Raw genomic sequence first — 13140 nt, 5'->3', positions numbered from 1 at the left:
GCTAAATAACAAAGGTTATTGTCATTTCCCCAAAGAAGGAATAAGCATCCACCTATGAATTTCTTGCCTTCCATATTAAGTTGTAAATGGCTTATGGACAGGGATTATATATCACTTTTTCTCTGCAGCTCATATATCCTAGCATATGGTTGGACAGTTTAAGTGGAAAAGTTAATCTCTGAAAAAGTTAACCCATAGATTCAGTAAAGCCAAAGTAGATTGAGTAAAGCCAAAAGGCCATCAAGGGCAGAGTGAAGTGTAGGAAATTGAATGACTGTTGGGCTAGTGAGGGAGGAGATCAGGTACTATGAGTGGTGATGGAATAAGAGATGTTTGGAAAAGAGTCTGTTGTTGGAAAAAAGGCAGTGAACTAGACACCTTAATCATAGAGTAGTGCTTTTTGACCATGTGATTCCCCTTAAAGTGCAAATGTCCTGAGGTAGAGGTAAATGTATACCACTGATGTGAGGAAGAGCAAGAATACTGTGACGTTCAGGTGGCTCAGTTCATGCATACATCATATGTTACTTGGGATGATGGCAGAGGATATGGATTGGGAAGAAAAATGTGAGCCAAGCACCGTGTTATCTAGGAAGGTGGAAGAAGTTCATGAAAGTTATATATAAAAGCAGCATTGTCAGTATTAAGGTAATTGACGGATGTTTATGAAGGTGATAGAAAAAAGCAGCACTTTTGGAAGGCATTAAGGCTTTCAAGAATGGGAAGCCCAGAGAAGGTGTTCTTTTTATGATTCTTAAATGGCACCGGGAATGAAAAATTATGTCAGTTCAAGGGCTAATTTGGAAGAAGCAGGACTAAAGTAAAATGTATGTGGACTGTCTTGGATGAGTGTTCAGGGAATGCAACTGAGCTAAAAAGTCTGGATTAAGACTAGTTGGTTTCAGGACTTCCCTGGTGGCACAGTGGTTAAGTATATGCCTGCCATTGCAGGGGACCCGGGTTTAATTCCTGGTCCAGGAAGACCCACATGCATTGGAGCAACTAAGCCCGTGCCCCACAACTACTGAGCCTGTGTGCCTAGAGCCCGTGCTCCACAAGAGAAGCCACCGCAATGAGAAGCCTGCATACCACAATGAACAGTAGCCCCCACTTGCTGTAACTAAAGAAAGCCCACGTGCAGCAATGAAGACCCAATGCAGCCAAAAAAAAAAAAAAAAAAAGACTAGTTGGTTTGGAGAACAGCATTTCAGAAACTATGAATTGGGAATAACAAAGGTCATATATTAAAGACACAATCTTCTTTCCTAGGAACACTGGGGGATTTAATGCTTTATGAACCTTGTTAGACACACACACACAAACACACACACACAAGCATACACACATACTCATCAGCAATGCCTCAAATTCTATTAAAAAAATTTAGGAGTAAAGTTAAAATTATGAAGAACAGCAGATGTCTCATTGTTTATTTGCTAATGTTAAAAGACATTGATTTCAAACAGTATTTGCATATAAAATATTTTAAAAATTTAAATCTTTGTTAAAAAGAGTTCCAATGAATGTTGTTATATAATGCCAAAATATGTACAAAGTATTACACAGCCTTTAGAATCAAATTTCCTGTCCCGTGGATTAAAAATGTTGTCATGATAGATAAGACTTGGGAAATAGGATGTAGAGTAAAAGTGAAAAGAAAGTGGAGCAATTAGTAATCTCCATCCTATTATGGTGAATGGACCCAAAACACTACCAGCTTACTATTTGCACATGAATGATGGATGGTGGTTTACAGTGCTGAAATAAATCCAAATAATAATTTACCTACCTAGATATTCTGCTTCCAATACTTTTTTAAATCAAGAAATTTACTAATACAAGTGCCAGACTCTGAGTTCATTAATGTTAAATAGACAAATCTGCCTTTCATCATGTGACTCAACTCCAAAGGCAAACACAGGTAGAACCCTGGCCTCAGTTCAGAGAACAGCTTATAAAGGAGAGCGAAGCACTGATCTCCAAGGTTTCTCAGACCTTTGATAGGTTTCTGACATTTACTGCTTGCTTTCTTGCCTTTCATGCTGAAGCTTTTGTCTCCTTTGAGGGTTTGTTCTAAGGAGCAGACACAGAGCAACAATTCCATATATCTGGCTATGCCAGTTGTTCCATCACATTTGGGGTACCATTAACTTTGGGAATCCACACATCTCATTACTGTACAAAGAACAATCAGCTCAATTCTTCCCTTCTCATTCTGCAGACTGCAGCAACATGTCCTCTGTGGGGATAAGCATAAAATCTCTCTGTCTCATCCTGTGGGAGGAGGCCTACTTCTCCCTTGCTTACATGAACCTGACAAGGGCATGCTTTAGCAGCACAGATTTGACCCATGGGTTGTAGAACTGGACTGAATAACTGAGTACCTTGTGAAAGTCCTCTGGGAGATGTCTCTTCCAAGACAATGTGTGCTCCTCAAAAACATATAAAGGAAAAACTTTGGGCTTGAAATGAAAAATATAACTTTGAATCTAATCCCACAACTTGCTAGCTGTGTAAAATTAGGCCAGTTACCTTTCTGAGTCTCCTTATAAAATGGGAATAATAAGGTTTACCCTCAGGCTGCTGTGGAGAAATAATGAGACGCTATATGACCAATAACCTGGCAATGATCCTGGTCCAAAAAAAGCTGCTCAATAAGCGCTAAACCTGTCGTGTCTTAGTGCGCAACTAAAAGAGGCCAGTCTTTGCGCTAAGTGCTTTCCAGATATCATCTCATTTAATCCTCCCAGCCATCTGGGTGAGGGAGCTATTGTTTATCCCCATGACTCTGATGAGGAAATGAAAGCTGAGAGATCAGATAACTTGCCCCAGTCACCCAAGGTAAGTATAAATCCTGGGATTTGAGTTCATCTGATGGCACACTCTTTCCTTTAGCCTGCGTTGGCTCTGAATATGAAGTATAAAGTTAAAGAGCCATTAAAAAAAAAAATAGACTGGAGCTCTACTGGGCTCCTGTCCTCATATCCAGGTTACTTGACCCTTCTCTTACCTGACTCTTGTTATCTGATAGTTCCCCAAGAGTCATTAGAATATAAGCTTCTTGAGGATCTGTTTTATTCATTATTGTTATTATTAATGTATCAAGCACAATGCCTGAAATATAGTGAAACTCAATAAAAAGTTTTTGAATGATTGATGATTTCATGTGCAGGCTGTGGGAGTTGCATGGAGGAAGTAGGGTCCACAACTGCTCAAGAGATGAAGAATGAAGAATGGGTTCAAACATGACTCTCAAAATTAGTAAGAACTTACAAGAAAGTTCTGGACTGCTGCTAGGTCATTCCAAAGATTCCTTAAACCAGAAACTAGCCTGGAAACTAGCCCAGATCTGAAGCAGATGTTGAGATGATTTGGGTTTCTTTGAGATTCCTCGTCAAACTGGCACTGATTTCAAGATGCTAGTGTCTCTTCAGGTTTCCGTAGTACCAGTCAGACCCAGGCCAATAATGCCATCTATGAGCTGTGGAGATGCACTTGGAATTGCAGCTATTTCAGAGTAAAAGGGAAGTAATAGATAAAGTGACTTATGAGGACTGTTGTTTCTCTTGGAATTCCATTGCAGGAGAGGATCTGTAGAACTAGAAAAATAAATCGTAATAACATTTCAAAATACTGAGAGAAATCCTCATATAAACTGGTAGTAACTTCATCAAGGACTTTGCCTAAGAGAAGAGGGCTCTTCTCTTGGACATTGATTCTGAAAATTTTTATCTTCTTTCGCCTTGTGGCATCTTATGATCTCTATCCAATAAAGGCAAAAAACACATAGAGAATAATTTGATTCTTTCTTATCAGCTGGAGACATACCTGATGAGCAGGTTTGGGAGAGGAGGAGAAAATGGGGCTAGAGTGAAAAGTTGGAAGCAGCCCACTAGATAATGGAAGAGAAGGATATTATGGATAAAGGATCTGCCCAGAATTTTAAAAAAGGGTTGTCAGATCTGATTCACTGTTTCCTTGTAGGCCCCTAACTCTCATAGTTTCTGCTTTTGAGGTATTCTAATATAAGTATGGAACACAAATGTTAAGCTAATTTCTTCTAGAGTGCTCACATTTTAAAACTTATTTTAAAAAATGTCTATTTCCCAAGATGGAATATTCTTATCAGATTACAGTTTCTCAGTAAACAGGTTTAAAAAATTAGAATCTCTTTAGATTAACATGTTAGCAAATTATGATTTTAAGTGCTAGAGTTTCTTAGAAAAAAAAGGGTATTTTAAGTCTCTTTAATATTCATAAGACTCAGGAGTCTAGGAAGAAGGTGGCATAGTTTCAGTGGGGAAAGCCCCCACAATATTCTCTAATGTAGTAATCAGATACCTTGTATCCTGGTTTGGATCGTATATGAATAAGTCATCTCAATATCAGTAGACATTTTAAAAACTATCTCATGCACAGGGAACTATTCTTGGGTCTGAATTTCCATAACAAATATTTCCAAGTTCCTCTACCTTCCTTCCCCACCAGCTCAAACAATTCTACAAATGTGTGATTTTAATATATTTTTTGTTCCATTATTTAAAACAACCTACGGTGTATTTACATATGTTGCAGTTGTAACCACGAATGAAAATTTATTGTATCAGGAGAGATTATTACTGTCTATACTCCCCCAAAACAAAAACAAAACAAAACCAATGGGTGTGTCCATTCCGTTCTTGACGTCATAATTAGACATAGGGAGGATAAACGAGATAATGAAGGGAGATCTTTGAGCTCTGAGGAGGACAGCTGATCCATGCAGTCAAGACATCATTATTATTAATTACCTTTATCCATTTTCAAACCATCTGTTTTCAAACATGAGCACTTGTGGCCTGATTCTCCTGTTAGTGCCCCCCTCAGTGTGTTTCAATATTTTGAAAATATTCAGCTGATTTCAAAAGAAGCAACATCTTGTAGAGATGGATGGTGCTGGAACAAAGGAAAAACATAACCCATTTCTTTGATGATGATTTTGTTTAAGATTATTTACTCATGGGCTTCCCTGGTGGCGCAGTGGTTGAGAGTCCGCCTGCCGATGCAGGGGACACGGGTTCGTGCCCCGGTCCGGGAAGATCCCACATGCTGTGGAGCAGCTGGGCCCGTGAGCCATGGCCGCTGAGCCTGCGCGTCCGGAGCCTGTGCTCTGCAACGGGAGAGGCCACAACAGTGAGAGGCCCGCGTACCGCAAAAAAAAAAAAAAAAAAAAAAAAAAAAAAAAAAAAAAAAAGATTATTTACTCATGTATTAAACTATTTTGAATACTTTGCTGCTGGTATTGTTAGTTTTTTTAAACATAAAAATAACTAAATAGTGCCATCTGCTGGTGAAAATAAATACATTAATATCTGGACAATATTTCTAGAATTTTTCACATTTCCTTCTTGTAATAGCTTTATTGCTGTAATAATTTTTAATGAATTGACTGAGATCTTTGGGAAGTAAAATGAAGATTTGACATATCAGATATCAATAAATAGTTTGGAATATATCTAACCAGATACAAATGTACAGTGACAAAATTCCCAACTCAAAAATTCTTTTCTCCCATAAAGAGTGATGAGAAACTGAGATGATTGTATAAAGCTGTGAAGCTGGTTCTCATCTTAAGTAATTAGGGTGACATTTTTCTGGTATCTGATGTTATCATTTACTCTGTGGTCACATATTAAAAAAAAAAAAGAGATCCAACTATGAAATTCAGGGCTCTTCTTGTGGGAGATGGGCCAACGGCCTGAAGAGATGTGATGTTTTACTGATTCCCTCTGAATTTTGCTCACTCCTGCAATCCAGTCGTGTCTGAAGCCTAGTGGGGTAGACTTGCTGGAAGGTTTTTTTTGTTTTGTTTTGTTTTGTGTTTTATGCATGAAAGTCTGAGGAACCTGCTATATGAACCCAACGGGGCTGAGGATGAAACTGGAGGCCAATGTAAATGAAAAACTGTATTTTACTTCTCTTTTCTATCCTTTAAGAACTGAAGTATGTCCTAAGAGAGAACTTATCGAAATGGGAACTGTCTCCAGGCAACAAAGTTGATTCCTCTTTCGATTTCACTGAAAGTTGGCTTTTTCTGGGAGGACAGGGAATAGGTCTGGCACAAAGACAGTGTTCAATAAATGTTTGTTGAATTAAATAAAAATGAAGGATGCTTCTTCCCTTGTAGCCCTCATAAGAGGAGACTTCAACCAAAATGAAATTTCTAGTATTCCAATCTACCACATCACTTCCCTGCTTAAAAATCCTTCAATGGCTTCGTACAAACTCCTTCCAGAGTCATTGGCAATCTTGTCCCTGTGCACTTTGCTTGACTCATCTCCTCTCACTCCTCACACCCTCACTTCACTTCTCTGTCCTAATACAAATGTATATCCATGTGCACGCATGTGCATGTACACACACATACACACACACACACACATTGAATAGATCTACTCATATGAGACTACTTGCCATTCCCCAAGGCCACTATATTCTGCCAAGCCTTTGCTCACCAAAGCACCCTTTTTCACTTTACCTTGTGAACTCTTTTTTTTTAAACACTGTGATTTTTTAAAAATATTTATTTTTATTTATTTATTTATTTGGTTGTGCATGGTCTTAGTTGCGTCAGGTGGACTCCTTAGTTACAGCTTGCCAGCTCCTTAGTGTGGCATGCGAACTCTTGGTTGCGGCATGCATGTGGGATCTGGTTCCCTGACCAGGGGTCGAACCCAGTCCCCCTGCACTGGAAGCGCAAGTCTTAACCACTGCGTCACCAGGAAAGTCCCTACCTTGTGAACTCTTAATCATTTAAAAATATTTAGCTGAAATACTACCTCTGCTATGAACTTTTTCTTGACTTTCTTTTGTAGACAATAGTGGTTTTTTTCTCTATGCTCAAGAAACCTCGTAACACACTCCAAAATAATACAGTTACTCTTCTAAAATTGTTTCCATGGACATCATCTTCACTATACTGTGTGTTTCTCAAGAGCAGTAACTGTATTCTATTTTTTAAAATCATATTTGCTGTTTTGAATGGTAATTGACCCCATTAAGCACTTATTAAATGCTTGTTAAAGGCATGTATGATAGCTGGTAAAAAGTCAAGCTCCAACATGCAACCTCTCTTACTTAATAGAACAACCCACTGCATAGCTCTTCATAGCTACCCAGGTTGGTATACCACTAAGTTCTTACCAATAAGATGTGACTGAACAAAATATGTTTTGTTGCTACTTCCTTGTTAGGATACTGCTTGCTCTTCATTTCCTTTGTCTTTCCTGCTTCCTACTAACTGAGAAATGGTGACAACTGAGCAGTCTTGAACCCAGAGATGAAAACTCATGTTGAAGTTGGTTGAACTTCCCTGACAGCCTGGGAACCTACATAACTAGGTGACCAGACCACCAGACCACCCTACTCTGGGTTGTCATTTTAGAGAAAAATAAATTTCTGCCATATTTAAGCCATAATATTTTGGGGTCTCTTTGTTAGAGCAATTCAGCTTTTACCCTAAGTAATATGGTTAAAATGGAAACTATTTTCTATGATGCTGAAGCCTTATTTTCTTTAGTTTTGTACCATAAAAAATAGTTTCTGTTTTTATTTTGTATTACGGTACAGCCTGAAAATATACCATGAGAAACATTTAAATATTACTTTTAATGATGAGTTTCAAGATTGTATCAAATTATTCAAATCATATAACATTATCATTCATTGTTGAACTCAAATCATAATAAAAAATGAAAGCAAAAATTAAAAAATCCAATTCAGAGTACAGAAACTTTCCTTAATCTTTAAAAAGGCCCTCTATTCTCAAGACTCTACATTACTCTCAACTTCTGCATCTTCTTTCCAGGCTTAGGAACTAATAATCAGTTTCAGGCTCAGCCTTGCCTCATGTTCTAGGAAAATCTTGACCTTGGGTAGGAGAGTTGATGGAACTCCAGACCAAGAGTCAGGTGTTAATTGCTAGCATGGTATTAATACTTGCCCTCAGCACCAATTCAGATTCTTGTACTTTTTATTCTGAAAACCCAATATCCATCCTTCTTTCTGTCTCTGATATCTGCAATCATGTTTTAGAAAACTGAATGGTAACTCAAATACTATAAGACCAGAGTCCCTTCCTTGCAATTCCCAGGGACCTTTGTCAGGATACAGTCCATTGATCCAGATCATATGACTTAGTGCTTGACCTGCTTATTAGAAATTCCCACTCTTTGGTGATTTTCCTCCAGTAAGGACCGCTAGATGTCTATTGGTATAGTCTGTACATATCATCTTTTGCTCATCATGAAGCTATCATTATACCTACAGTCTGGTTTTGTCTCCTATCCCACCCCAGTGTACAATGCTCTCAAATAAAAAAGTCCTCGTTTTAGTATGCCTTTGTTCACTGGAGTTAATGGTTCAGTCGTGGTAATGTCCTGAGATATGATGCTGTTGGTGAATTGCTTTAATTTGGCTCTGCTCTGCATTTCTTGCCTTTTTTTTCCCTCATAAATTACTCCTTTCCCCCCCTTTTATTACCAGATTCTCTTACATCCAGCAAGGCTAACAATCAAAGGTCTCTCTTCTCACTCCTTTTGCCTTTACAGGAGTGGGCATGTGAGGTATGCTGAGCACTAAGAGGCCTCCTTTCACTGGCAACACCAGTTGATCCAAGGATGGGAAAATGGCTTAAGCAAAGCCCCAATATCTTTTCAGGGACTGATATAGTTGCTAGAGGAGACAGAGTTTTTCCTCTCTCCTTCTGAGATTTCAAGTAGTAAAGGCATTTAAATCTGGAGATGCTGATGGTGAAGAAATGAGGAATGGGTACCTCATAACATCTTTTGAACACTTAGACTAATATTTTTTGCTGTTGCTGCCAATAAATATCCAACAGATTTGAGCTGGCTTTCTTTTATTTGCAAGGAGAGTAGTCTAGAACAAGGGTTGCAAACTATGACCCCACCATCTGTTTTTTTTAACTTTTTTTTTTGCGGTATGCGGGCCTCTCACCGTTGTGTCCTCTCCCGTTGCGGAGCACAGGCTCCGGATGCGCAGGCTCAGCGGCCATGGCTCACGGGCCCAGCCGCTCCGCGGCATATGGGATCCTCCCGGACCAGGGCACGAACCCGTATCCCCTGCATCGGCAGGCGGACTCTCAACCACTGCGCCACCAGGGAGGCCCCCACCATCTGTTTTTATAAATAGTTTTATTGGAACACAGGTACATCCATTTGTTTACATAGTATCTATGGTTTCTTTCTCGCTACAGCAGCAGAGTTGAGTAGTTGTGCCAGAGCTTGTATAGCCCACAAAGTCTAAAATATTTACTATAGGGCCCTTTACAGCAAAAGTTTGCCAACTTTGGTTGCTTTTAAAATAGACTTTCTTAAAGGAACTTTTTCTTCTTGAACAATTTAAAGCATTTTCAAATAGAACTTTTTTTTCTTTTTCCATAAGCACTATGTTTTTTCTGAAGTGGGCAGGATAAAAAAAAATTATGGCTTGAATGTATGGTTCAAAGTGTGGCACCAAATAGTAGGCAGTTTTTGTATTGTTGGTTTATGCTTGCATATGCTTTGTTGATTTCTAAGTGACTTCTATCCATTTGCCTTAGGTATAATCAAGTTAGGTACGCCTTAAGAATTCTATACATTATAACAAGGCATGTACTACAGGTGCAGTTTATTTTTGAGGTGATATTGGCACTTTTTGAAACTTTTAATTAGTAAAACCTATTTATAACTAGTATAATGCATAATGACCTGACCCATCTAGGGCTGTCCAGTATGGTAGCCACTAGCCACACGTGGCTATTGACACTTGCAATGAGCCAGTATGAATTGAAATATGCTAATGGTGCAAAATACATAACTGATTTTAGAGTTACCATGAAAAAAAGCAATGTAAACTATCTATCTCAGTGATAAATTTTTAAATATTTATTAAATTTTGAAATGAGATTATTTTGGATATATTGAATTAACAAAAATAAATTACTGAAACTATTTTTTACTTATCTCTTTCAAACTTTTAAAAAAGGGATACTAAAAACTTAAATTTACATTTGTGGCTCACATTATATTTCTGTTAAACCATGTTGATCCAGAATTACAGAAACACTTAGGATGACTGAAGATTAAAATAAGCTCTCATAACTTTAAAGTATTTTAAATGATTTTTAAAAATGAGTATTTTTGTAGGATAGCATCTTTTATGTTATTATTTTCTATTCTCTAGAGAATAGGAAACAATGAGTATGTTATGAATATGCATATACTGTTGAACAGATATTTACAATTGGCCCTTGAACAACACAGGGTTAAATGTGCCAACCCCCCACATAATCCATGTATCCATGTGTGATGTTTGACTCCCCCCAAACTTGACTACTAATAGCATGCTGTTGACTGAAATCCTTGCCGATAATATAGTCAATTGACATATATTTTTTGTGTTAATATGTATGATATACTGTATTCTTGCAATAAACTAAGCTAGAGAAAAGAAAATGTTAAGAAAATTATAAGGAAGACAAAATATATTTATAGTACTCTACTGTATTTAGTGATACCATAAGTTTATGTTGTCTGTTTTCAAGATAGTCTGCAATATCTACATCAATATTGTCTTATATGATACCATAGATGTTATATGTATTACTAACACTAGATATCAAAAATTAAAAGATAATGTGAAAAAGAAATTCACTTTTATTTACAGTTATAATGATTCATGCATTGATAAAGAAGAAGCAATATGATTGCTTTATGGTAGCCAGTATAACTGATACAATTGCTTCACAGTAACCTAGCCTATACACTAATAAACGAATCGTTATAAAAATTTTATGGCAGGGACTTCCCAGGTGGCACAGTGGTTAAGAATCCACCTGCCAGTACAGGGAGCATGGGTTCGAGCGCTGGTCTGCGAAGATCCCACATGCCGCAGAGTAACTAAGCCTGTGTGCCACAACTGCCGAGCCTGCGCTCTAGAGCCCGTGAGCCACAACTACTGAGCCCACATTGCCACAACTACTGAGCCCACATTGCCACAACTACTGAAGCCCGCGTGCCTAGAGCCCATGCTTTGCAACAAGAGAGACCCGTGCACCACAACGATGAGTAGCCCCCCGTCGCCGCAACTAGAGAAAGTCCACGTGCAGCAATGAAGACCCAACACAGCCAAAATAAATAAGTAAATTAATTTAAAAAAATCTATGGCATACAGTATTAGTCATATTCATAATACAGTATTGGAAATATTGTCACTTTTTTTTAAAACCACTTACCTTTGATGATAGGCTGATAAGCAATTTCTCCAATTATGAGAGAGAGGCATACTATACAGTAATGTAATTCTTGGAAAGCAAAGTTTTAAAAGAGTAAGAATACTAAGACATTATTAATTTTATAATAAATATCACTCACCTTAAAATGTGCAGAAAGAGAAGATGCACTGAGGCAGTGTTTCTAAGATGATGGCAGTATGGGAGGAAAACTGCAATGTGCAGGTGAGAGAGAGTAAGAGAAAGATGTGCTATGTGGGAGAACAGCCATAATAATAACAACAACAATACTAATTTGGAAACTAGAACCAGTGTACAAAGTATACAAATAAAACCAATGAAGCTTCAAGAGTTAAAACCACCAAACCAGAGAGAGCAGAGTCACAGCAGATGTTTCACATGACAACTCAGAACAGGATGACTGACCAAGAGAGCAGAACAAGTGTGAGGTGGAAAAACAGCCCAGACCTGGACCTTTTGGCTCCTGAACTTGAGTCCACACCTTGCGTAAGAATAATTAGTGAGGAGATTGGTTCAGGATTGCGGAGTAGAAGGACATGCACTCACTCCCTCTTGCAAGAACACCAGAATCACAACTAACTGCTGAGCAATCATCAACAGGAAGACACTGGAACTCACCAAAAAAGATACCTCACATCCAAAGACAAAGGAGAAGCTGCAATGAGATGATATGTAGGGCGCAGTCACAATAAAATCAAACCCCATAACCGCTGGGTGGGTGACTCACAAACTGGAGAACAATTATACCACAGAAGTCCACCCACTGGAGTGAAGGTTCTGAACCCACATCAAGCTTCCTAACCTGGGGGTCCGGCAATGGGAGGAGCAATTCCCAGAGAATCAGACTTTGAAGGCTAGCGGGACTTGATTACAGGACTTTGACAGGACTGGGGGAAACAGAGACTCCACTGTTGGGGGGCACACACAAAGTAGTGTGTGCATCAGGACCCAGGGGGAAGGAGCAGTGACCCCATAGGAGACTGAACCAGACCTACCTGCTAGTGTTGGAAGTTCTCCAACAGAGATGGGGGATGGCTGTAGCTCACCACAGGGACAAGGACACTGGCAGCAGAAGTTCTGGGAAGTACTCCTTGGCATGAGCCCTCACTGTGAGCCCTCCCATCCACCATTAGCCCCACCAAAAAGCCTCTAGGCTCCAGGGCTAGGTCTCCACAGTACAAACAACCAACAGGGAGGGAACTCAGCCCCACCCATCAGCAGACAAGTGGATTAAAGTTTTACTGAGCACTGCCCACCAAGCAACACCCAGCTCTACCCACCAGCAGTCCCTCCCATCAGGAAGCTTTCACAAGCCTCTTAGATAGCCTCATCCACTAGAGGGCAGACAGAAGAAGCAAGAAGAACTACAGTCTTGCAACCTGTGGAACGAAAACCACATTCACAGAGAAATAAACAAAATGAAAAAGGCAGAAGACTATATACCAGATGAAGGAACAAGATAAAACCCCAGAAAAATAACTAAATGAAGTGGTGATAGGCAACCTTCCAGAAAAAGAATTCAGAATAATGATAGTGAAGATGATCCAGGACCTTGGAAAAAGAATGGAGGCAAAGATTGAGAGGATCTAAGACATGTTTAACAAAGACCTAGAAGAATTAAAGAACAAACACCCAGAAGAATTAAATAACAAACAAACATAGATGAACAACACAATAACTGAAATGAAAAATACACTAGAAGGAATCAATAGAACTGAGGCAGAAGAATGGTTAAGTGACCTGGAAGACAGAATGGTGGAATTCACTGCTGCAGAACAGAATAAAGAAAAAAGAATGAAACAGAATGAAGACAGAGACCTTGGGGACAACATTAAGCACAACAACATTCT

Source organism: Mesoplodon bidens, assembly GCF_964165515.1.
Source record: "Mesoplodon bidens genome assembly, chromosome: 4".
Taxonomy (NCBI): domain Eukaryota; kingdom Metazoa; phylum Chordata; class Mammalia; order Artiodactyla; family Ziphiidae; genus Mesoplodon; species Mesoplodon bidens.
Note: the sequence above shows the minus strand (reverse complement) of the source record.